General features: G+C 35.9%; 1 protein-coding gene across 1 annotated transcript in view; it reads right to left on the bottom strand.

Moving 5' to 3' along the window:
* The window catches only part of LOC145988917 (atlastin-3-like), a 284,911-nt gene that overhangs the window by 214,675 nt on the left and 44,492 nt on the right, over positions 1–25,744 (bottom strand). The gene's annotated exons all lie outside the window — the stretch shown is intronic.

Genomic DNA, 25,744 nt, shown 5'->3' with positions numbered 1-25,744 from the left:
CAGCGCGACAGAAAGGTGGAAAGAAAGTTGATTAAGGAAATCGGAGGAGACAAAAGATGATTGTATTGATTAAAACAAACGAAAGATAAATGAGTACGGATTAAAATATTCTATACAAAGGATAGGGAACATAAATTGAAAGAGAAATTATAATAAATAATAATATACCCATAGATTGAATGTCTAGTAAAGTAAGGAAGTCGGGATGTCATTTCAAAACTGTGTCTTTCGGTCTTTGATCTGTTTCTTCGGTTACCTCTGGCGAGGAGTATATAGCTAGATATTGGTTGATTTGTCCTTGGTGGCACTATAGTTGACTTTAGCCACCCCAAAGCACTACGGTTGCTCTAGCTATTTTAGACGCACTGGGCCACAGGCTTTCTTTAGCGATCCTGGGTTGTCCTTTTTCGGTTTGATATAGGAAGTGGCGCTATATCCACATTTGTCGCCCCTGAATATATTTGAGCTCTTGTTCAGGTCTCTACGCCTAACAAAAAGGCATAAGAAGAAATAAGAAGTAGATGATCCATTTTTCAGAATAGATAGAAGAAATAGATGATTGCAGTAAAAAGAAGAAATAAGAAGTAGATGATGAATTCTTCAGAAGGGTTACAAGAAGTTAAACTAAGATTTATATAGAAGAAGGAAGAAGAAGGTAACCAATTTTTCATCCTTGGAAGAAAGAAGATGAAGGTAAGAAGGTTCATAGAAGAAGAACGAAAAAGAAGCCAAATTTTCTTCCATCCAAGAAAAATCTAACCTTTATATATATTGGGTTGGTGGGATTGAAATGTCCGCCTTGAGATCTGGTGGGAAACTCACCTCAACAACACAACACAGGGATTGACTGAGGTCACGGGTCTAACGTCATAATCTCTGTATACGTCCAGCAAACAGGCTGGAGCACCCAGACAGTCAGCGGGCAGTGTGTTGCTGAACAGGGTCAGTGCACCATGGAAAACACACATGTGCCAGTGATTTTTCTTTACGAATTCAAACTGGGACATTCTGCTCAGCAAGCCGCTAAAAACATTAACAGTGCATTTGGGCCAGGAATGGCAAATGAACACACCATTCGCCGTTGTTTGTCAAATTTCGTTTGGTGACACAGCATTGCAAAATGAGCCTCGTGGCCATCGACCAACATCATATTCGGATGAGCTCCTCTCAGGAACGCCGTGGAAGCGGACAGTCGGAAAAGTGTTCCTGCCATTGCAGACGAGTTAGGCATACAACGTACCACTGTCGTTCGGCGGCTCAGTGCGATAAAGTGAAAAAGTTGGACTCATGGGTACCACATGATTTGACAACGGCCAACGAGACTCGCCGTCTGGAGGTGTGAAGTTCTCTGAGAGTAAAGAATAACCGGGATGGTTTTCTGCATCGGATTGTCACTTCAAATGAAAAATGGATCTGCTATGACAATTGTAAACGATCAGGACAATGGTTGGATCGTGAGAAACATCCAGGGCAGTTTACGAAACCACCTCTCCACCCACGGAAGATAATGTTGCTGGTATGATGGTATATGGTGGGTGTGATCGGCTCCGATACTTTGTAACCCCATATTTTTGTTCCATCAAAACCTCATTTGCCAAATTTTGTACTATTTTTGTACTACTCAAAAATGCTGAAAATAATTTTGTACTACTCAATTTACCGTCGAAAAACAAAAATCAATTTTTGGGTTACAGATAACGTCTCAACCTCATCATCTGTTTCGGCTAAGTTATCCACATCAAAATATTGTACTATTTATGTACCATTTTGTACCACTATTTAAAATTTTTCTACCCGTCAGAAACAGCCAGAAAAAAAGCAGGGAAAATTTGTACCTTGCAACCATACATTTTTGTACTGTCTTGAGTTGCTTCGAACAATATTATGCTATTTTTGTACTAATTTTTAGAATAAAACTTTATACACACTACCTTGCAATTAGTGGATATCCGATTTTTATACCATTCTTAACAATTCCCCCCAAAATTTTGAAATTTGAATTTACTTCTTAGAGGCAGCAATTCACAGATAGAATTAGACAAAATGTTATCAAATGTGTGAGGCTTTTGTCTGCTTAACAGGGACGTAGCTAGGTTGATCAGTTCGGGGGGGCCCAAAACTTAAGGTTTTTTTCTATCAAACCATTAAAATCTAACAAACTATTAATATACCATATAGGCCTACTTAAGTATATGTACAGTATGTGTGTATATATATATAATATATATATATATATATATATATATATATATATATATATATATATAATCTTGTTGGAAGAGAACATTATTTTCTCCTGTAGCCCCCAAAAATTTACGGATCTAGACTCGCGAAATCCACGGCCATTATTCGGGAATCTAAATGCAGAATGAACGTATTAACTAAATGGCATCTAGACAGTCTTTAAAAATCCATGTACTATTATCTCTTGTGTCAGATTTTTGAGACACCAAGAACAATGTCATAAGTCTTTACTCCTTAGATTTGTAAATTTTCTCGAAGAAAATTCAGAAGTAGAGAAAACCCTCTTCCGTGGGTTTAGTTATAAAAGGGTGCTGGTATTAGGTGTACGTACAAGTATGACAACGGTGCAAAAATGAAATGTTTGTGTAATGAGTTCAAGATAAACATTCCATGTATATTGTTTATACCAGAATCGAATCCGGTGGTCTTTAGTGCAAGGCGACACCCTTAACCACTATTCTATGGGACATGCACGAGTCTTTTGTGGCATCGTACTGTACAAATTGGAGAATGATGACGATATATATGAAATTTTATGCACACATCTAGTTTCTTAAAAGTAATCTTCTTTGCGCATGCAAAACTGAATATACGATGGCAATAGAAACAACAAAATTCTCGTGCGCTCAAATTATTGCGCTCTAGTCTTTCAAGGTTCGATCCCTAGTAGAAACTCCAAAATTTCTGTGATGGCCTAACATCGTGAGGACAATTCAGAAGCTACTTGAAATCAATATGTAGGCAAATTCCACTCTCAAAACTAGATAGGACTCGATGTAATGACCACACCTCACCAAATGAAAAAAACACTTCGGAGGCTTTGTCCTTCAAAATTAATTTTACTGAATATCTCTAGTTTTCATTAGAGGACCTAAACATGGCTTTTTTGCACAGTATAATGTTGTTTTCTTTCACCCTAGTTTTATAGTTTTTCATTCAAAGGATTCCACTCCCGAAGCATGAGCATGACGCACTACGAAACCAGAGGTCCAAGGTTCGGAGCTTGGACAGGTGTGGTCGCATCATGTCTCGCATCGCTATTCCTTCAGATCATCATTCAATCTCATCGTCGCATTTAACCCAAGAGGTAGAAAAGCGATGTAAAATAACGAAATAGAAAATATTGATTGACTTGGTTCATTTTACTTCACTTTTCTGACACTTTTTGGTTAATCGTGAAGATGAGAATGAGTTAGGATTAACTTGATGAAAGGACCATCACGAAGAAGACATATTCTCAGGCCGGGATTCGAACACGGGACATTCTGCTTCGTAGCGTAACCTGCTAACCACTCCACCACGAAGATGTCGGCCCAAATAGAAATGAAAATTAGAAAATGCCGTCTTGAATTTGCAGGAACGGAGTTCACCAGCAAGGGCAAAAGATTTTTGCTCCCTCTAGGATAGACAAATAACAGAAAATGCTTGATAAGTAATTTGGCTCTCCATATTTCATGATATTATTATAAGTAACTATTATTCGCTATATAACTTTGGATTAATTTTATTTGTATGTCTAGTCAACTTTCCCGCCTAAGCAGCAGCCACAGTGTCTGCATTTGCGGGTGGAGGCCAGAGTTGCTAAAGGCCCAAGAATTTTAAATAAATTCAATTCCCATCCAGGAGAGAAAATCAGAAAGCGTAAATGGGTTCTGGACCGTAAGGAACCTCTTCATCTGTAACGTTTTCAATTCGGTCCATGATTTTTTTTTCCAGATGAATTTGATTTCGGTCCAGGAACCTTATTTCCTGAAGAATTTAAATACGGTCAACGAACATCTTTTTCCGGATCAGTTTAAATAGGATCAAAGTTCTGTATTGAAATGAAACAATTCGCAACTTGGTACGTATTAAGATTGTGCGAGAGAAAAGGTTCCGGTCCTATAGCGAAATCCTATAGAACAAATAAGAATGTATGCGTTCCCTAATTTTTAACAATCCCAGGGTTGTTAATGGTCAAGGTATTGTAAATAAATTCATTTCCCATCCGGGAGAGAAAATCAGCAAGTGTAAAATGGGTTCTAGGCCTCAATTCGGTCCAGGAACCTTTTTTCCGTATGAGTTTAAATACGGTGCAGGAACTCTTTTTTCAGTAAAATTTAAATACGGTCCAGGAACCTTGTTTTGCGGCTGAGAACCTTTTTTCCAGGATCATTTAAAAATTGGAGCAGGAATATTTTCCGGATCAATTTAAATACGACCCAGTATCCTTTTTTAATGGAACAATACACTACTAGGATAGAATTTAAATTGTGCGAGAAGAAAGGTTCCGGTCCTGCAACGGAAACCAATAAAACCCATAGAAGTTATGGGTAGATGGACCTTTGATAACCCTGGTGGAGGCTAAATGAAGAAAAATCACAAAATATGCAGAATAATTTAAACATATTATTTCTAGAGCATGCACACTACTATATAAAGTTGACTAAATACCTCGTTTCCTTCCTTAATTGAAATGTGACTTATTCTTCATCACATGTGAGATCAACCGTGCTGGGAGTCAAACGCGGTCTCCTGTGTTGGACATTTGGTCGATCAGTCGATCCTACTTCAATTTTTTCGAGAGGAAAACGAGCTGGCAGCTTCACACTCGAAATTTCACTTCGCCTACCCCCGTGGCACATCGTGCTACGATGCCAGGTGTGCCGGGTTCGAATTCCGGACTGAGCATGGGTGTTTGTTCTGTCCATTGATCAATTAAATCATATCACCACTCATCCCCATCTTCGCAATTAGCCACATTTAACAGAAGAGCAAAGTAAAATGAACTAAATCAATCGAAATTTCACTCGCAATGAAAATGAGATCTCAAGCACTCCGTGATCTTACCGGAATCTCACATTTACAGAAGCTAACTATGAAACCACTTCTTGGATCAAACTGTTCTTCGAACTAGCTGCCAGTCATCAATTGTCGACCGCCCGACCCTGTGGCCGAGTGGTTAGCACATCGTGCTGTGACGCCAAGGGTCCCGGGTTCGAATCCCGGTCGGGCTTGGTTGTTTGTGAATGTCCATTCATCAATTTCATCATTTCATCACTTATCCCCATCTTCGCAAATTAGCCAAGAGGCACAAAATGCGAAGTAAAATAAACCAATCAATCAATCAATCAATTGTCGACCAATCAACACAGTAGGGCAAAAAGAAACAGATGTTTCTTGAAAATGAGTGGAAAGTTACCAAGGAAGGATATAAAGTCGATACATTACAAAGGCTTATTATGGCCTTTCCCTTCATTTCAGGTTATGAGCACAAGGGTTGAGTGTGGGAACCTGAAGGAACCGCGACATCTTTGTCATTCATCTCCCGCCAGAAAAGGGACAAACAGTAGAATTTTGTCTCTTGCAATTTGAAAAGCCTATGTCCATGCTGAACCATAAAGTAATTAACCCAGAAAGTCCCAGCTACCTGCACCGCGTTTCGGCATGGCCGAAAACCAGAGCCAGACGAAGAGAAGACTTTGTGGGGGGAGGGTTACCTGGCTTAGGCCCCCTGGTGTGCATGAAGGGAAAGTGTGTTTTCAAAAGGTCCCCGACTTCCCAGAAAGGGACGGCCCATAAAATCACTGCATTTCCAACCAATGCATCCGTTTGTATTCAACCAAAGTGTATGTCACCGTAGGATCTGAGCGCTTCGAGTTCTGTCGGTTGCGGGACTTCTTGAGTCTTTTGTCAACAAGGTGCCAATCAGAGTTTCTTGCTGCCAAGGTCGTTGCACCTATGAATCGGCTCTTCAGCTTGAGTGGCAAAAGACATGTTGTATATAAACATTATTTAGATAAAAAAAATCACACATTCCATAATATCTGGTCTATAGTTTATTGTAAATTTCGTTTCTCAGCGATGAAGTAAGAATTCAAAAATATTTTCGGGATTTTTCGTGATGGTACAAACATCAAAAACGATCTTAATAGAAAATGATCATATAGACGATTTTATTTAGAAATTAGATACAAACTTCACACACTCGATAATATTTGGTTAATAGTTTCATGTGAATTTCGTGTCTCAGTGAAGAAGAAAGAATTCAAAAATATTTCCCGGGTTTTCCATGGCGGCACAAAAATCTTAAACGTGCTTAATTAAAGTATTTATATTGATGACTTTATATAAAGATTACTTAGATACAAACCTCACACACTCGATAATATTAGGTCTATAATTCTTTGTGAATTTCATGTCTAAGCGAAGAAGTAAGAATTCAAAAATACTTCCCTGATTTTACGTTCGGTACAAAAATAAAAAAACGTCTTAATAGAAAGTAATCATATAGAAGATTTTATTTAGAGATTACCTAGATACAAACCTCACACACTCAATAATATTTGATCCATAGTTTCATGTGAGTTTCGTGTCTCAACGATGAAGTAAGAATTCAAAAATATTTCCCGGATTTTCCGTGGCGGTACAAAAATTAAAAGCTGTCGTAATAGAAAGTAATCATATAGAATATTTTATTTAGAGTTTACCTAGATACAAATCTCACACATTCGATAATATTTGGTTCATATTTTCTTGTGCATTTCTTGTCTCAACGAAGAAGTAAGATTAAAAAAAATATTTCATGGGTTTTCCAACACGGTACAAAAATAAAAAAACAGGCTTAATAGAAAGTAATCACATAGATGATAACATTTACAGAATACCTAGATACTGACCTCACATATTTGATAAAATTTGGTTTATAATTTCTTTTGAACCTCGTGTCTTAGCGAAGAAATAAGAATAGAAAAAATATCTTCAGGATTTTTCGTTACGGTACGAAAATATAAAACTGGCTTAATTGAAAGTACTCGTAATTATATAGTTGACTTTACATAACGATTACTTAGACACAAAAATCACACATTCCATACTATCTGGTATAGAGTTACTTGTGAATTTCGTTTCTCAGCAAAGAAGTAAGAATTCAAGAATATTTACCGGATTATTCGTGACAGTACAAAAATAAAAAACGGGTTTAATTGAAAGTAATTATATAGATGACTTTATATAAGGATTACTTACGTACAAACCTCACACATTCGATAATATATCTGGTCCCTAATTTCTTGTGAATTTCGTGTCTCAGCGAAGAAGTAAGAATTAAAATATATTTCCCGGATTTTTCGTGACGGTACAAAAATCAAAACTGGGCTGTATAGAATGTAATTATATAGATGACTATAAATAAAGATTATTTAGATAGAAACCTCACACACTCGATAATATTTGGTCTGTAGTTTCTTGTAAATTTCGTGTCTCAGCGAAGAAATAAGAATTAAAAACATTTTCCTGGATTTTTGGTGACTATACAAAAATCAAAATCAGGCATCGTAGAAAGTAATTATATAGATGACTTTATATAAAGATTACTTAGATACAAACTTCACACACTCGATAATATTTGGTGTAGAGTATCTTGTGAATTTCGTGTCTCAGCCAGGAAGTAAGAATTAAATATTTCCGGTATTTTTCGTGACGGTACAAAAATCAAAACCGGCCTGTATAGAATGTAAATATATAGATGACTATAAATAAAGATTATTTAGATAGAAACCTCACATATTCGATAATATCTGATCTATAGGTTCTTTTGAATTTCGTTTCTCAGCGATGAAGTAAGAATTAAAAATTACTTGCGGGATTTTTCGTGACGGTACAAAAATCAAAAACGGACATAATAGAAAGTATTATATACGAGACTACATATCAAGATTACTTAGATAAAAAATTGACACACACTATAATATTTGATCTATAATTTCTTGTGAATTTCGTGTCTCAGCAAAGAAGAAAGAAATGAAAAATATTTCCCGGATCTTTAGTAACGGTACAAAAATAAGAAAACATGCTTAATAGAAAGTAATCACACAGGAGATTTTATTTAAAGATTACTTAGATGCAAACCTCACACACTCGATAATATTTGGTCCATAGTTTCTTGTGAATTTCGTGTCTCAGTGAAGAAGTAAGAATAAAAAAATATTTTCCGGATTTTTCGTGACGGTTCAAAAAGAAAATCAGGCTTAATAGAAAGTAATCACACAGAAGATTTTACGCAAAGATTACTTAGATAGAAACCTCACACACTCGATATTATTTGGTCCACATTTTCTGAACTTCGTGTCTCAGCGTAGAAGTAAGAATTCAAAAATATTTTACGGGTTTTCAGTGGCTGTACAAAAAAAAAAGGGCTTAATTAAAGTAATTATATAGATGACTTTATATAAAGATTACTTAGATACAAACCTCACACACTCGATAATATTTGGTCTATTGTTTCTTGTGAATTTCGAGTCTAAGCGAAGAATTAAGAATTCAAAAATATTTCCCTGATTTTCCGTGGCGGTACAAAGATAAGAAAACGATATTAATAGAAAGTGATCATATAGAAGATTTTATTTAGAAATTACATAGATTCAAACCTCACACACTCGATAATATTTGGTGAATAGTTTCATGTGAATTTCGTGTCTCAGTGAAGAAGAAAGAATTCAAAAATATTTCCCCGGGTTTTCCGTGGCGGCACAAAAATCTTAAACTTGCTTAATTAAAGTTTTTATATCCATGACTTTATATCAGGATTACTTAAATACCAACCTCACACACTCGATAATATTAGATCTACAATTCTTTGTGAATCTCGTGTCTAAGAGAAGAAGTAAGAATTCAAATTATTTCCCTGATTTTCCATGGCGGTACAAAAATTAAAAACGGTCTTAATAGAAAGTAATCATATAGAAGATTTTATTTTGAGATTACTTAGATCACTTACATACAAACCTCACACACTCGATAATATTTGGTCCATAGTTTCATGTGAATTTCGTGTCTTATCAAAGAAGTAAGAATTCAAAAATATTTCCCTGGGTTTTCCGTGGCGGTACAAAAATCAGAAACGGTCTTAATAGAAAGTAATCATATAGAAGATTTTATTTAGAGATTACTTAGATACAAACCTCACACACTCGATAATATTTGGTCCATCGTTTCATGTGAATTTCATGTCCCAACAAAGAAGTAAGAATTCAAAAATATTTCCGGAATTTTTCGTGATGATACAAAAATCAGAAACAGACTTAATTTAAAGTAATCATATAGATTTTTTATAAAGATTACTTATATACAAAACTCACACACTCGACAATATTTGGTCTACAGTTTCATGTGAATTTCGTGTTCAGCGAAGAAATAAGAATAAAAAAATTATAATCCGGTTTTTCCGTGTTGGTACAAAAATCGAAAACGGGCTTAATAGAAAGTAATCATATATAAGATTTTATTTAAAGATTACTTAGATACACACCTCACACACTCGATAATATTTGGTCCACAGTTTATTGTGAACTTCGTGTGAACTTCGTGTCTCAGCGAAGAAGTAAGAATTCAAAAATATTTCCCGGGTGCTCCGTGACGGTAGAAAAATTGAAAATTGGCTTAGTAGAAAGTAACCATACACGAGATATAATTTAAAGATTACTTAGATACAAACTTCACACATTCGATAAAATTTGGTCCATATTTTCTTGTGAAGTGCTTGTCTTTACAGGGAAGGTGAAATTTATAAAATGTTTCCCGGGTTTTTTGTGACTTTACGAAAACTGGAAAGATATTTGATACAAAGTACATGTCTATAAAATGGTATTGATAAATAGGGGAGCTCTAAACCTCGCCAATATAATAATATTTTGTCAATGTATTCATATGAAGTAGTACATTGATTTGAAAAATCCAAAATTTGAACATCATTTTCGAGTTTTCCGTAACGGTACAAAAATCATAGAGGGGCTTATTGGAAAGTACTCATTCTAGAAATTTTATATAAACATTAAGCAGACAAAAACCTCACACATTCGATAAACTTTTGTCCAATTCTTTCCGTGAATTGCTGTCTCTAAGAAGTAAATTCAAATTTCAAAATTTTGGGGGGCATTTTTAAGAAAGGTATAAAAATCGGATATCGACTTATTTCAAAGTAGTGTGTATAAAGTTTTATTTTAAAAATTATTACAAAGATAGCATAATATCGTTCGAAGCAACTCGAGACGGTACAAAAATATATGGTTGCAAGGTACAAATTTTCCCTGCTTTTTTTCTTGCTGTTTCTGACGGGTAGAAAAGTTTTAAATAGTGGTACAAAATGGTACATAAATAGTACAATATTTTGATGTGGATAACTTAGCCGAAACAGATGATGAGGTAACTCCAAAATTGATTTTTGTTTTTCGACGGTAAATTGAGTGGTACAAAAATTATTTTTAGCATTTTTTTACAAAATTTGGCAAATGAGGTTTTGATGGTACAAAAAATATGGGGTTACAAAGTAATAGAGCCGGTGTGATCCATCATGTCTTTCTCAGGCGAAGTGAAACCATCAATGCAAACCGTTACAGTGCTGAACTCCATGAAATGCACCGCAAACTTCTCCGCAAGCATTCAGCAATGGTCCACAGACATGGTCTCCTCATGTTGCACGACAATGCTCGCCCACATATCGCGCAAAGGACGGTGCAGGCTCTCTAAGAGCTGCAATTTGAAACCCTTCCTCATCCAGCATATTCTCCTGACCTCTCTCCCACTGACTATCATCTCTTCCAGAATCTCGATCACTTCCTGAGAGGGAAGACCTTCGTTGATGATCGGGCGGTGCAACATGCCGTTGAGGAGTTCTTTGCGTCCAGACTTCTTTCGCCATGGAATCTAATTGTTGACTGAGCGATGGCAAAAGTGTGTGGATGGAGACGGCGACTATTTTGATTAACCAGGTATTGTAGTTTTGATTTTTTGGCCTTTGGCAATGATGCCCCTAGTGCAGACATTTCATTCGCTCCAACCCAATATACTCAGTATATATATATATATATATATATATATATATATATATATATATATATACATGTCCAGTCCCGATTAGCCTTTCTGTGCATAAAGTGGACTTAATACACCTACTCCATCAATCTTTACCACTATTCCTTTACCTTCACCATTATCCAAAAGTGGTAAAACATAGATCACATGACATCACAAAATATACATTATCTAAAACTTCATATGCGTCCTTTTGCAATTTCTTTCCCAGTTTGGCATGCCAATACTCCATTTTGCACCAAATATTACTTAGGTGATAACAAATCCGTCTTGACACATTTTTCAATTAGAAATCATCCCATTTGTAATTATATACCACATGACGTGTAGAAACTGTTCAATTTCCAAAAAGTTAATACGTCCTGGAACATTTTTGGATAATAATTCATGCTCAATGTTGTAAAAAAGTTTGTTATCTGATTAAATCCAACACACGCCCATTTTTTACTTCCCTTCACTCCCAACTGTTTTCCCTTATCACCATTAAATTCTTCAGATTGTTCCAACGGTTTTTATTATCAAGGTACAAGAAAAAGCATATGAGAGGAATATAAGATGTCCGTAGGCGAATGTCATTGAGTATCGAACCAGGAACTCCCTTTAATCTTTTCAAACTTGTCGTCAAAAGTCAGTTTACTGTTCAGTTTTCTGCTAGTGAAAGGTTTTGTGTTGTGTTGTGTTGTGTTTAATTGCTTTATCGCAGATCTGTGTGAATCTATTGGATAAAAAAGCAACAGTGTACTGAAGGGTATAATCTAAGAGATTTCCAAAATTCTAATACACCCTGGAACATTTTTGGATACTATTTAATTCTCAACCTTGTAAAATGTTTGTTCAATGTTCAATTCCAACCCTCACACACTTCTTTACTCTCTTCCATTCTCAACATTTTCCCCCTACCACACTTAGAAAACCACCCACTAATTGTTCCAACGGTTTTTCTTACCAAAATATGAAATAGAGATATGAGGTGAATTTGAGATGTTCGTAGGCGAATGCTCCATCGAGTCTCGAACCAGAGACACTTTGACCTTTTCAAATTTGTCTTCGAGAGTCAGTTTACTGTTCAGTTATCTGCTCGACAAATTATTGGTGTTGTGTTTTATTGCTTTGTCGCAGCTCTGTGTGAACCTAAAGAGAGCAAAAACAGCAGTGAAGGATATACTCTGAGAGACAAAAGGGAGGGAGTGTTTTTTACTCTCTCATGTTTTTCTCGGTTTATTTTTATCACTCTTTGTATTTTATTTATTTTTCTCTTTCGAGTCACGATAAAAAAAAGGAAGAAGACAAAAGGAGGGAATTTATATATCTTTTTATTTTCTGCTTTGTTCCTCTATTTCTTTGGCTCTTTCTCTGTTTCTTTCTTTCCTTTTTCACAGCCGCACATGAAAAAACCAAAGATAAAATAGTTTTTCTTTCTATTTCTTCTCCCTCAATTTACCTTCATCTCTCCTTTCTCCCTGCATGCCATAATTCCGCTTGGCACCGGTTTTGTCTTAATATGCAAAACCAGAAAATGTTAGTTCCGTTGTACAAATCGGTTCATTTGCAGAACACGCGATAAAATAACAACACTTCGGTTGGACGTATTTATCACAAGGACTCGAACTTGTAATCTTAAACACAGCTCTGTTAAAATATCAAGGCATAAGATGCAACTTTAAAATTGGTGTATCGTCATCGGGTATCGATTTTGGGACCCCTTGATCATAATGTCACTGCTTGATTACCTTAATTTCTATACTGTCGCATTCCTGCCACTTTTCTTTCATTACAACAATATGAATTGGAGTGATGGTATCTACATCGGGTATCTAACCAGCAACCTTGAACCTTTTAAATTTGTCTTCAAGAGCCCCTGGTTCGACAGTATACTGGTGGCTCCACCATGTTTCCATCCTTGGAACCTTGAACATTTGTGCTAACCGGTATTATAAGTATATTATTTGCATCATTACATGTTAACAACATTACAACTACAACTTGCGAAAAACAAGAAAATAATTCTCTCAATTATTTTACCTTTTCCATATTCACGTAGATTTAATGTGTTAACCACTTCTATTATTTATAGAATCTCTCTTCTTAATTTACACACATTTATCAAGTTTGACTGTTATGAACTTCCAAGACTTTACGCCTAAATCTTACAATTCCGAGAACTTTCTCCCCACACATCTCCAAAGACCTTGTGGGTCTGGACAATATGTGTTCCCACCGGGTATTCAGCCGAGCATTTTTATTACAAGGTAACAACATTACAGCTGGTAAATTTGAGATGGACATAGATTAGATAATTTCATTAGGTGTCAAACTCAGAACAGTTAAATACAAGGCAATAAGATAATTTACCATTACACCATTAGTTCATTAAGTTAATTAATTTAATGTCGAATTCCAACCACTCTTAGTTAATAGTTTCATTATGTTTTTACATCCATTTCATTCACAAAGAGACTAATCAGGATAGGACCTACAGTTTGAAAAGTGAAATCTGAACTACCATGCCCTCTATCTTATTACATATTGCATACATTTATATACACCACCATTCATTTCATTGTAAAGAATTTATATATGCAAAAATTATGTACTTCAAAAATTGTAACTAAACATTCATAAATTTTAAACATATTTTATTTCTTGTAATCATTACAATAAAAACAGTATAATTTCCAAACATTTAATTGCATGAGTTTCTACATTTTCACATTTGGCATGTTTTCTATACTTATCACATTTTTACTTTTCATAATACCAGGTATTTTTTCAACAGCGTGAAAAAATGCTTCACACTATCCACTTGTGGACATTCAAGTTCATATGACAAACATTTTTTCTAACATTAACTTATCCACCCATTTTACTTTTTTTGGATAGAAAGAGCAGTGCACCAACAGTTTTAAACAAAACTTATACTTCACTCACATTAACGGTAGAAAAAACTACATTCAATTACAAAAGTTACATTTTAAGAATGCTGGCGCGCCAAACAGGTCCCTTGTTCGAATGCCGAATTAGGCAAAGATGTTATTTGTAAGTATCCCTTCATCACATCATCACTCAGCGTCACGATTAGCCAAAAGTGGTAGAAAAAATAGCATAAAATTAAAATAAAAAATCTTGGCGCACATCAAAATCAAAAGTGTTAGGTTCGAATCGTAAATGCGGCAGCACCATTTTCTTCAAATTTCTCTGTTTTGCTAAATACAAATATCTGTCTTTTTCAAATAACGCTAGGTTCTTGGGTAGTAAAGAAAATTCCTCACTGTAATACAAACTATTCTATTGTAAATATAATTAACACATTTCAACTTCCACCGCCCCCTCAATAGTAAACTCCGAAGCAACATTACTAGTTTTCATAGTAATAAAATAATTATTTGCACTACACTGTATCTGAAACTATTAAAAATAAAACAAAAAATATTGTTCTTGTTTAAAAATTATCACTTATCTATACAAAACATCCATTATCTTAACACCTATCTCGCCATCTGGTCGCACCATATGTCCGCTCATTCTCTGCAATGCATAGCACCAGTTCTTTCAACAGTGGAAACATCTCACATAGAGTGGAAAGGGTATTGTAGAATACCTGCTCATCTCCTAGTGGATCTCCCTTGAATTCAGGGTGGCTTCGTTGATAGAACTGAAATACATGTAACGTATTCTCTGGTTCCTGGAAATACTGCCTCACACTTCTTATTTTGCTCCATATGCACCGATGACATTCAGATTCTACACCTTTGCCGTCGCATTTCAAGAAATGGTCCATCTCACAAGAATGTCCTTGCTGATTCTCCAAACATTCGTAACATCCATTACAAATCACAGCGTAATCTGAGATCAGTGAAGACAGCCCCACCCATAACGGCACAAATTATAAGACATATTCTAAATATTAGTGCCGAATTACTGCTATCAAAATATGAAATCCAAAAAATTAGTGCTACTTTAATATACCAGAAAAATGAAAATGATTCTGGGTGAGGCTAACTTCACGGTGGCCCCACCCACAACAGCACAAATTACGAAACATGTGCTCAGATTTAGTGCTCAATTAGTGCTGATCAACCCGCATGAAATAAAAATTAGTGCTATTAACACAAGCAAGTTATTAGAGATTTATTGATTCCTTTGATCTGTACCGCCTGTGAAACTAGCCCCACCCACATCACGCAAGAGGTTAAAAACTCACGCCAAGAGTTAGTGCTAAATTAGTGCTGATCAACCCGCATAAGAGAAAAATTAGTGCTATTAATACAACCAAGTTATTAGAGATTTATTGATTCCTTTGATCTATGCCGCCTGTGGAGCTAGCCCTACCCACAACACCCAAAATGTTTAAATCCCACGCCAAGATTTAGTGCTCAATTAATGCTGATCAACCCGCATGAAAGAAAAATTAGTGCTATTAACACAAGCAAGTTATTATAGATTTTTTGATTCCTTTGATTGACTTGTGTTCAGTGGAATGCTCATGGAGTTCGTACTCAATTCCTAACCTTGAAACAATGTTGATATAGTTTTGGTGAAGGAAACTCCGTAATAAATGGAAAATTGTAAATTATACCATCTATAGAAACGATCGGTTCCCGGGATGGAAAGGATGCACGGCTATAGTTGTGAAATCTTCGCTATTTGCACGTTAACATCCAAATTCAGATCTAGAAGCTTTAGAAATCACAATAATTGAACGATTAAAAACTCTGCATGGAATTTGCGTTTAGTGAACCGTGTAGGTGCCTCCCTTCTCCAAAGTGTGAAAACAATTGAACTTACCCGTTCTTGCCGCAAGAGGACCCACTTATTTTCCACGAGGATGGGAACTTCCAGATGTGTTGGATATCTTGATATATCAAGGTTTCAATATTATGACTGGTCCCTATATTATTCATGATCTAGACTTGGACCATCAACCAATACTCTTTGAAATTGTTCACCATAATTTATTGAAGCTCCCTCCTTTAAAACGGACTGGGATGCTTACACTTGCGAATTAGTGTCTATCATTGATTTGCATTTAGCTTTTGCATTCACGTTTTGAATTTTTTATTTGTCACTCACTATATAAATATAGTCCAGGCAAACTAGGGCAATTTTTCACCCAACCAGGCAAAATTGCTTCAGAAGCTTTTTAAACAATTTTTAGCTCAGGAATCATTGCTGAATAACATATCCAAAATCAGACAAAATCGGACCACGGGAAACTTCCAAAAACGGATTTCAAAATGGCGGACTGGCTTTTGTGAATTACCTAACATTTTATGTTTACTTATGAATAATTTTTAATATTTTATGTATTATTACTACACCTCGGATTTTTAGGTTCTAAAAAGTGTGCTTTTAGGTTCCTAAAATAGGCTCTAAAAATCCTAAAATAGGTTCTAAAAATCCTAAAATAGGTCCTAAAAATCCTAAAATTGGTTCTAAAAATTCTAAAATAGGATCTAAAAATCTTAAGTTAGGTTCGAATAATCCTGAAGTAGGTTCAAAAGATCTTAAAATAGTTCAAAATTCGTAAATAATACTGTGAAAATGGGATACCTATATCCTGAAATAGGTATATGTGTGTGTGTGTATATATATATATATATATATATATATATATATATATATATATATATATATATATATTGCATAACGTTATGTGTGTTGCCTAACCCTACGGCGATGGCAGAACTTTCCCTTGGAAATTTGTTATAAATTCCACTCATCGACGTATAGTAAGGCAACAATCGTTTTTCATGTTACCCACAGTCAAACTCCGGAATTTTGTCTGTGAGGATCATCTTATATGCCGAAAATAATCTTTCAACACAAGCATAGTCAGTGGCACAAACTTCAATGCTGAAATGTTAGTTTGCAAGGCGTGAATGTCACAAAGCACCGAAGTGACACGAAAGTGAGGAAGACCACTTTGGATTGTACAGGTAACAGTGGCACTAGACATTTCACTTTGTTTAGAGCTTTGAAAAATCACCATGGACTTGGAGGAAGGGGAATCGACAGATAGTACGTTTTAAACACGTTCGTCATTCAATTTTTTCGTGACCAAACAAAGCAAATGCCTCTATGTGACATAAAAATCCTGTAAAACCTTTAAAAATATATAAAAACCTAAAAAAAGGCTTGATTTAGGCATATAAACCTAAAATAGGTTCTAACAAGCAAAATAGGTTTCTTTAGGCACTATAAAACTTCATCAGTTGTTGTGTTCTTTTAACGAAATGCTGACATAACTTATTATTTCACAAACAAAAAAACTCTCCTTTGCAAACTCACAGATTATCTTCGCATGGCCAAACTTTGCTCTGATTGGCTGTTCCACAGAATCCAGTCGAGGAAAGCTAGTAGCAATTAGAACATGTCCTATTCCTCAAAACCAGTAAGTCAGTCAGGCGGCCATGATTTCTACCTAGAAAGTAAGTTCAGCGCCAACTAGCGCATTCCTACTAGAAATCCGGTTCCGTGTGATAAGGGCTTTACTGACAGCATGCCCTTAAAAACACGTTGAAGTTTATGAAAAGATCCACTTTCCTATGTTCCAAGCACATTTTCTCAACATTATTATTTTTTGAGAACTGTTCGATATTATGCAAGGTATTGTAAATAAAATGTCGCATAAACTCCTCACAATTTTGATTCTTTCTGCATAAACGTGATGGCGATTTAATCCAGGTGTAAAAAAACTCTATTCACTATTTCAAACCCCTGTGATTTCAAGTCGAGCAAGCAGAATCGTAAAAAATCCTCAAGATTCTTTATCCAATTTATTATTTCTGTTTGATTATGTATTATACGTAATAGCGGTTTATAGTTTCTAAGTTCATGGAATATACGAAATTGAAAACCTTTCACCTCAGCGTTTTTCGTCTAGTTGAGGGACCAACTCAAAGTTGGCTACTCTCAGCTGCTACGAAGTGCAACGTTGCTAAGTTTACGAATTCAGGACTTGAAATTCTTTCGGGGCGGTTGCGAAGAATACATAGCACAGCCGGGTATCAAATCAGGAACAGGTTTCGATTTAAACGCGATAACGTTACCACTACGCTATCGGGTACGCCCAAAAATAAATAAAACTTTAAATGTATAATATGAAGTGAATGTGGAGTGTATGCGACAAGTCCCAAAATGGTGTCTGTGATCAATTCGAAATGTTTATTACTTGGACCCGAATTTTAAACTCAGCCTCATTTTTACACACGAAAAATGCCTCTCCCATGGCACACTGGTACAGTCGTCGCCTTGTAATCAAGAAGTCCCGAGTTCGATACCAGGTGGAGGCACATTATGGTTCGGGACACAAATTTAATTCTCTAAAGCACGAAATATGAAATTTCCAGCAATCACTTGATATAACATTAATTACGACAAACTTGAAATATGTTTGGTAGAAGCAGGGTGCGGTGTATTCAAATATAGGAACAAAGGGTCAGACATCACCAAAATAATGAATTATTCTCTAACAACTTAATCCTAATATGATCACCAATTTCCCTCTTATGCAGATAGATTAGCACTCATTAAGCAAGACTGTGAAAACATGGGTAATATTCTCGGTCGTTTCATATATACACTACGTCCACTTCCGTGGGGTTCACAATTACCATGTTTGCGTCGATGGTCATTTCACTGAAAAATAAAATCTGGATAACTCTCAAGGTAGTTATTTTTTAATTTTGTAAATTTATTACATATAATACAATTGCGATCAATCATTTCCTCTTCGATATTTCCGTGAAGGTCCATACTTTTACATAGTTGACACAATATTATATTCCAATGCACATAACTTTATGTCAGAAGACCAGATTCCCAAATATCATACCGTTTGGTTGTTGGCTGATTGATTTGGAATTTTAGGTCCACTTTATGCACATTAAGGCTAATTGGGACTGGACCTACAATTTAAAATGGGTTAAAAAATTGAAACCATATCGCCACACATGCTTAGAAAAACTCACAAAAATTTCCGCAGAGGGTCGCCCTATTCCAAATTACCGTGAAGATACATACATTTACATGGTTGACACAATATTATATTTCGATGCACAAAACTTTATGCCAAAAAACAGATTTCCAAATATCTTACCGCTTGGTGAAGCGGTTAGCACAGCACCAGAGATCCTAGGTTCGATTCCTGGTTTTTTGCATTGGTGCTTTTTCTTTGTGTTCTTTCATCAGTTGCATCATATCATCACTTATCCTCACCCTCGCGGTTACGCATCGGTAGAAAAAGCTACATTAAATTACAAAAGTTATATTTTAAGAATGCTGGAGTGCCAAAGGGGTCTTTGTTCGAATGCCGAATTAGGAAAATATGTTATTTGTAAGTATCCCTTCATCACATTATCACTCATCGTCGTGTTTAGCCAAAAGTGGTAGAAAAAATAACATAAAATAAAAGTAGAAAATCTTGGTGCACATCAAAGGGTAAGAACAATATTTTTTTGTTTAAGTTTTAATAGATTCAGTTACAGTGTAGTGCATATAATTATTTTATTACTATGAAAACGAGTGATGTTGCTTCAGAGTTTACTATTGAGGGGGCGGTTTAAGATGAAATGTGTTAATTACATTCACAATAGAACAGTTTGTATTACAGTGAGGATTTTCCTTAACTACCCAAGAACCTAGCGTTATTTGAAAGAGATAGATATTTGTATTTAGCAAAACAAAGAAATTTGAAGAAAATGGTGCTAAGACTTAGGTTCGAATCGTAAATGCGGCAGCACCATTTACTTCAAATTTCTTTGTTTTGCTAAATACAAATATCTATCTCTTTCAAATAACGCTAGGTTCTTGGGTAGTTAAGGAAAATCCTCACTGTAATACAAACTGTTCTATTGTGAATGTAATTAACACATTTCATCTTAAACCGCCCCCTCAATAGTAAACTCTGAAGCAACATCACTCGTTTTCATAGTAATAAAATAATTATATGCACTACACTGTAACTGAATCTATTAAAAATTAAACAAAAAAATATTGTTCTTCTTTAAAAATTACTTACCGCTTCGTATTATCAAATACACTTCAAACAAAATAGAAAAGATGATCCGCACGAATAACCTGAAAAGAAAGAAATTATATTAGTGTTTTCGGTACATTGTTCAATTAATTAAAAGTCTAATAAATTTAAACAGATTATCGTATGCAACAAATTTTATTTGAAAATTATTTGCATCCATTGCTACCATTCTTCTAGTCGGTGAAGTTAGCTACAAAGCATAGAATTTAAGATCGTAAAAATGTCGGACCCCGTGGCCGAGTGTTTAGCATATCGCGCTCCGACACTAGAAGCCCCGCTTGGGCATAAATGTTTGTGAGTGTCCATTCATCAATTTTAATTCCATCATCACTCATCCCCATCATCGCAAATTAGCACAAAATAAAATAAAGCAAATCAATCAATCAATGAAAATCAAAATTGTTAAAAATAGTTTGCATGCTATAATGCCAAAAGAATCTAAGTTCGAATCCTAGTTTATTTTTGACTCCTGATACTCGATGATACAGTGATGTGTGTTGGCGTAGAAACATTGCACACTAGTTATAATCTAAATTTAATATACGATATATAGATCCAGTCACAATTAACCTATGCGAGCATAAAATCGTAGCATATCCGTTTGGTTAAGAAATATTGACCCTGGCAGATCTTGTCAGCTCCTGCTCAGAAATGTGTAGGGTAAGCCTTTCATAGGAAATGGTAAGAACACTGGCCTTTGACTAGAGGTGACGAGAGGCCAAGCGAGGTTTTAAATAGGTGCGCACGAGAGCGACACGAGGTCTTTTTACCTGGAATCATCGGAGAAGCAGGAGCTATTGGTCTGTTTTCTAAACGGAGCAGGGTAAGCTATTCTACACCCTTATCTGCCATTCGCATTGCTCACTTCAGTCTAAACCGAATCATGAGTTTATTTAATGATAAGTTAGATATTTGTACCTGCCTGTTCAGGGCTGTCTCTACCATCAATAGTAATATCGGGAGGGGCAAGTTACATCCCTATTTAAGATTCCCGCGTTCATGTTGGAATGCAACGAAATAACCTTAACAAAACAGTTTTCATCTTGTCAACATTCAGTCTCATCGTCGCGATGTATTCAAGGAAATCTTGGTCTAGACAGATATTGCACACTGACTCGTTTTTTCAAGTTAGCAATAACCAATACATAGAAATAATATAAATATATTCACTGCAATATTCACTGAACCGTTAATTAAAAGAAAATAGTGTTCTTTTAAAATTTACTTACCGATTTATTTTATTTTCAAATATGCTTCACACAAAGTAGAAGGGCGATTCTGCAGTGTTAATCTGAAAAGAAAAAATAATATTAGTGTTTTCGGTAAATCTTTCAATTCATCTTTGCTCTAAACTAAACGCACAACAAATTTTATTTTGAAAGACATTCAGATGTCTTGCTACCATTCTCAGAGACAGTAGCTACAAAGCAAAAAGTTAAGAATCGTAGCGGTTGGTTAACATCATACAGTGCAAAAAATTCTAAGTTCGCATCTTTGTGGCGTTTCCCACTTGTGAACCCTCACTACGACTGATGTATTAAAATATCGGTATAGAAACACCGAGCACTGGTTCGGATCTTAATTTAAAATATAAACCCAGTCCTGATTAACCTATCTGAGCATAAAATAAACTCGAGAAGCCATTTTTAATTTTGTCATCATCATCATCATTGCAATTAGTCTAATAAAAAGTTAACAAAATGCACAAAATTCACATTAAACTTTTATCTCAAATACACAATGCAATATTAATCAGTAAAATTATAACAACTTACTACAGTCTTATCTGGTATTAATTTACAGATACAAGTCGGCAAATACAGCTTGCGTCTTCTTCAGCTTCTTTCAGAAATGTGACAGCTGGTGACAATCATCTAATTTTATACTGTTGTTGATACAGTAACTACTTCAACGTCATCGGTGCACAAAATTTTCCGCAAACAAATTGAACTTGTTTGTCTCCATTTTTAATCCGACGACACCAAATTGGAGGAAGTCAATCTTCCGAAATAGTGTGTCTCCCTTTAACACTTCAGGGTATTAACATACAATCGACATCAAAATAGGAAATATACTTCCTGTCGATGAACGGTCATAGATCCAAGTAGTGTGCCATTACACTACCTTTGAAACACCTTCCCATTGGAAACCAGTAAATGTGCTGGAGAAAGGGTGTCACAGTTCCATTCTAGGATTTTCAAAACAACATCGGAAATTTCATTACTTTCAAAAATTCAGCACAAGACAACAGTTCCCCGGATGATCAGCAATTCCATTCTTCCTATATTCTCAATCAGCTCATATTTCGTTCTCGCCTTCAAACTCACCACCGGGTTCGACTCCAAAACAAAGAATGGCTGTTTTCTGTGAGTATTCTTCCATCAATTACTATTTTATTCAATTCTCCTTCTCTCTCTCTCTCTCTCTCTCTCTCTCTCTCTCTCTCTCTCTCTCTCTCTCTCCCTTCCTCTTATTTCCTGTTTCTCTCTCTCTCTTATTTCCTGTTTCTCTCTCTCCCTCTTTCTTATTCCCACCCTCTCTCTGTCTTGTGTGAATATTCTTCCATCAATTACCACTTATTCAACTCGCTCACTTCACCCTCTTTCTCATTTCCTCTTTCTCTCTCTCTCTCTCTCTCTCTCTCTCAACCTCTTTCTCATTTCCTTCTTCTCTCTTTCTCTTTTTCTCTCTTTATAATCTTTCTTTGAGAGGTAGGTGTGAAAAGCATGTCCAAAATACATCGTTCTCCGCCATTTTTAGCGGTCTCTCTTTCTCGTATTCATCAACTATGATCTCTCACTCTCTTTATCCTCTCTATATCCTGCGCTTATCATCTCATTTTGTGCTTTGAGTGGTAGGTAACAAAACATGTCCAAAAAACATTGTTCTCTGCCTTTTTTTATCTCTCTCTCTCTCTCTCTCTCTCTCTCTTTGTCCTGTTCATCACATATGAGCTCTCACCCTCTTTATCAACTCTATATCTCTATATCCCCTCTTTTGTTGTATCTTTTTGTGCAAAATCGTTTATTTTTATTTTTTGAGGGTTACTTGTCAAACATATCAGAATAAATTCCAAAACACACCTTTCTACCTCCTTTTTTTCAAATTTCTCCCTTTCTCGTGTTCGCCACCTATAATCTCTCCCCTCTTTATTCCCTCTTTATCCACTTTCTATCGTCTCTTTTATTCTTACTTACTTACTTACTTAGTCGATCCTCTTCTACCTTGCGGTGTTGAGGTTTCCCAGAGGGTCTTCCATCGGATTCTGTCTCGGGCCAGCTCCTTTGCTCTCCTCCACTCTCCTCCTCTAGCCTCTACAGCTACCTTCACATTTTCTTCCCATGTTCCTCTGGGTTTCCCCCGTGGTCTTGCTCCTTGCATCTTAGCATTCAAAGCTTGTTTAGCTATTCTGGAGTCTTCCATTCTTTGTATGTGCCCAAACCATCGTAACTGGTTCTGTTCGATTCTCTCAAGCACTGGTGATACACCCAGGCTAGCTCTAATGGTCTGATTCCTAATTTTGTCTCTTCTTGTTTTCCCTTCTATTTTACGGAGAAATCTCATTTCTGAAGCCTGTATTTTATTCCTATGTTTATTTGTCAATGTCCAGGTTTCACTACCATAATGTAATGTAGGTAAATATATCACTTTATACACACGGATTTTCGTAGTTTTGGTCATTAAAGGATTATTTAGGAAATTTATCTTTAACGCATTAAAGAGTCTCCCTGAGGCTTGGGATCGAGCTATAATTTCACCATCTATTCTGCCATCTTGTTGCACTATAACCCCGAGGTATTTAAAATCTGTAGTCTGGTCTAATGTCGTTCCATTATTCAAAGCAATCTGACGTATATTTGGCTGTCGTGCCATAATCATGGTCTGAGTCTTTTTATCATTTATCTTCATGCCCCTCTTTTTTAACTCTTTTTCCCAAATTCTCACGTTCTTTTGTAAATTTCTTTCATAATCTCCCAATATTAGTATGTCATCGGCCTATACCCCAGCTTGAATTTCTGTACCTTCCCATTGTATGATTTAATAACATCATCCATTAAGGTAATAAAGAGGAGTGGGCTAAGGATACATCTTTGTTTAAGTCCTACAATAGTCTCAAACTCTTGAGACTCTGCATTGCAGGTGCGGACATAGTTTCTACATTTCTTATACAGGCTCTGCGTTGCTGTAATTAATTGATTGCTAACATTTCTTTGTTTTAGTATTTTCCATATTTCATCCCTCGGAATGTTGTCGAAGGCTTTCTCTAGATCTATGAAAGCCATATGTGCCTCTTTTCCATATCTCATCAGTTTTTCACTGATCTGTCTGTTGGTAAATATGAGGTCTTGTGTGCTTCTTCCTGGTCGGAATCCGCACTGTGCCTCATCTAACTGTGGCTCTACCACTTGCCTTATTCTATCTTCTAGTATTCTCGCATATACTTTCCCCGGCACACTCAATAACGATATCCCTCGATGGTTTTTGCAGTCTCTATTGTCTCCGTTTTTGAATATTGGCACAATGACACTACACTCTCATTCAGCTGGTATCTTCTTTGCCTTCCAAATGAGATCTTTTGCCTTCAAAGCAAACGCCTAAAAACACATTTCTACCCCTTTTTTCAACCCTTTCTCTCTCTCTCTCTCTCTCTCTCTCTGTGTATCTCGATTTCTCTCTCTCCATCTCTCTGTGTCTCCCTTTTCTCTCTCTCTCTCTCTGTCTTGTTTTCTCTCTTTGCCTCTCTCTCTCTCTCTCTCTCTGTCTTGCTTTCTCTTTGCCTCTCTCTCTCTTTCTCTCTCTCTCTTTCTCTGTCTGTCTTTCTCATTCTCCTCTTTCTCTCTCTCTCTCCATCTCTCTGTGTCTCCCTTTTCTCTCTCTCTCTCTCTCTCTGTCTTGTTTTCTCTCTTCGCCTCTCTTTCTCTCTTTCTTTCTCTCTCTCTCTCTCTCTCTCTCTCTCTCTCTCTCTCTCTCTCTCTCTCTGTCTTTCTCATTTTCCTCTTTCTCTCTCTCTGTCTTTATTTTCTTTCTTTGAGTGGTCGGTGTCAAATCTCTAATGCCAAATATTCCATTTCATGTATCTATACATAACTTCTAGTCTCCTAAGAGCATGACAGCGATATTGTATAATGTGAATTTCATCATTAACAGCTTGCCAAGATGCACAGGCTAAGGCCTTCCAACCAGCATTAACATAAACACAAAACTTCAACTATAAATCGGGTTCTCATAGCTGGTGTTAAAATTGGAGCTTTCCTTAGTAACCAGAAGGCTTTTTGACACTGAGGTGACCAGTAAAAACACATATTATTGCGTAAAAGTTTATGTAATCTAGTATCAATTCCTCAAACCTCTTTCTATGAATGATTCCTCCAATTCGCTTATCCTAGAAATTTGCGAAAATACTTCTTGTTCAAGGTAAAGGAAACTGTAGAATAGCTGAATTCTTATCATGATCCACCAAATCTTGGAACCTGACACCAAGCGACACAAAAGTTTAATTTTCCTTTAGGAAAAAAAATGCACTTGGCACATTTTACGGACATATTTGCCTTCTGCAATGTTTTGTAGAACATGCATGCGGTGTTCAAAATATATATATATATCTCTATTTTA

Source organism: Lepisma saccharinum, chromosome 6 (genome assembly GCF_977018435.1).
Source record: "Lepisma saccharinum chromosome 6, izLepSacc3.1, whole genome shotgun sequence".
Taxonomy (NCBI): Eukaryota; Metazoa; Arthropoda; class Insecta; order Zygentoma; family Lepismatidae; genus Lepisma; species Lepisma saccharinum.
Note: the sequence above shows the minus strand (reverse complement) of the source record. Positions and strands in the feature narration are given on the sequence as shown.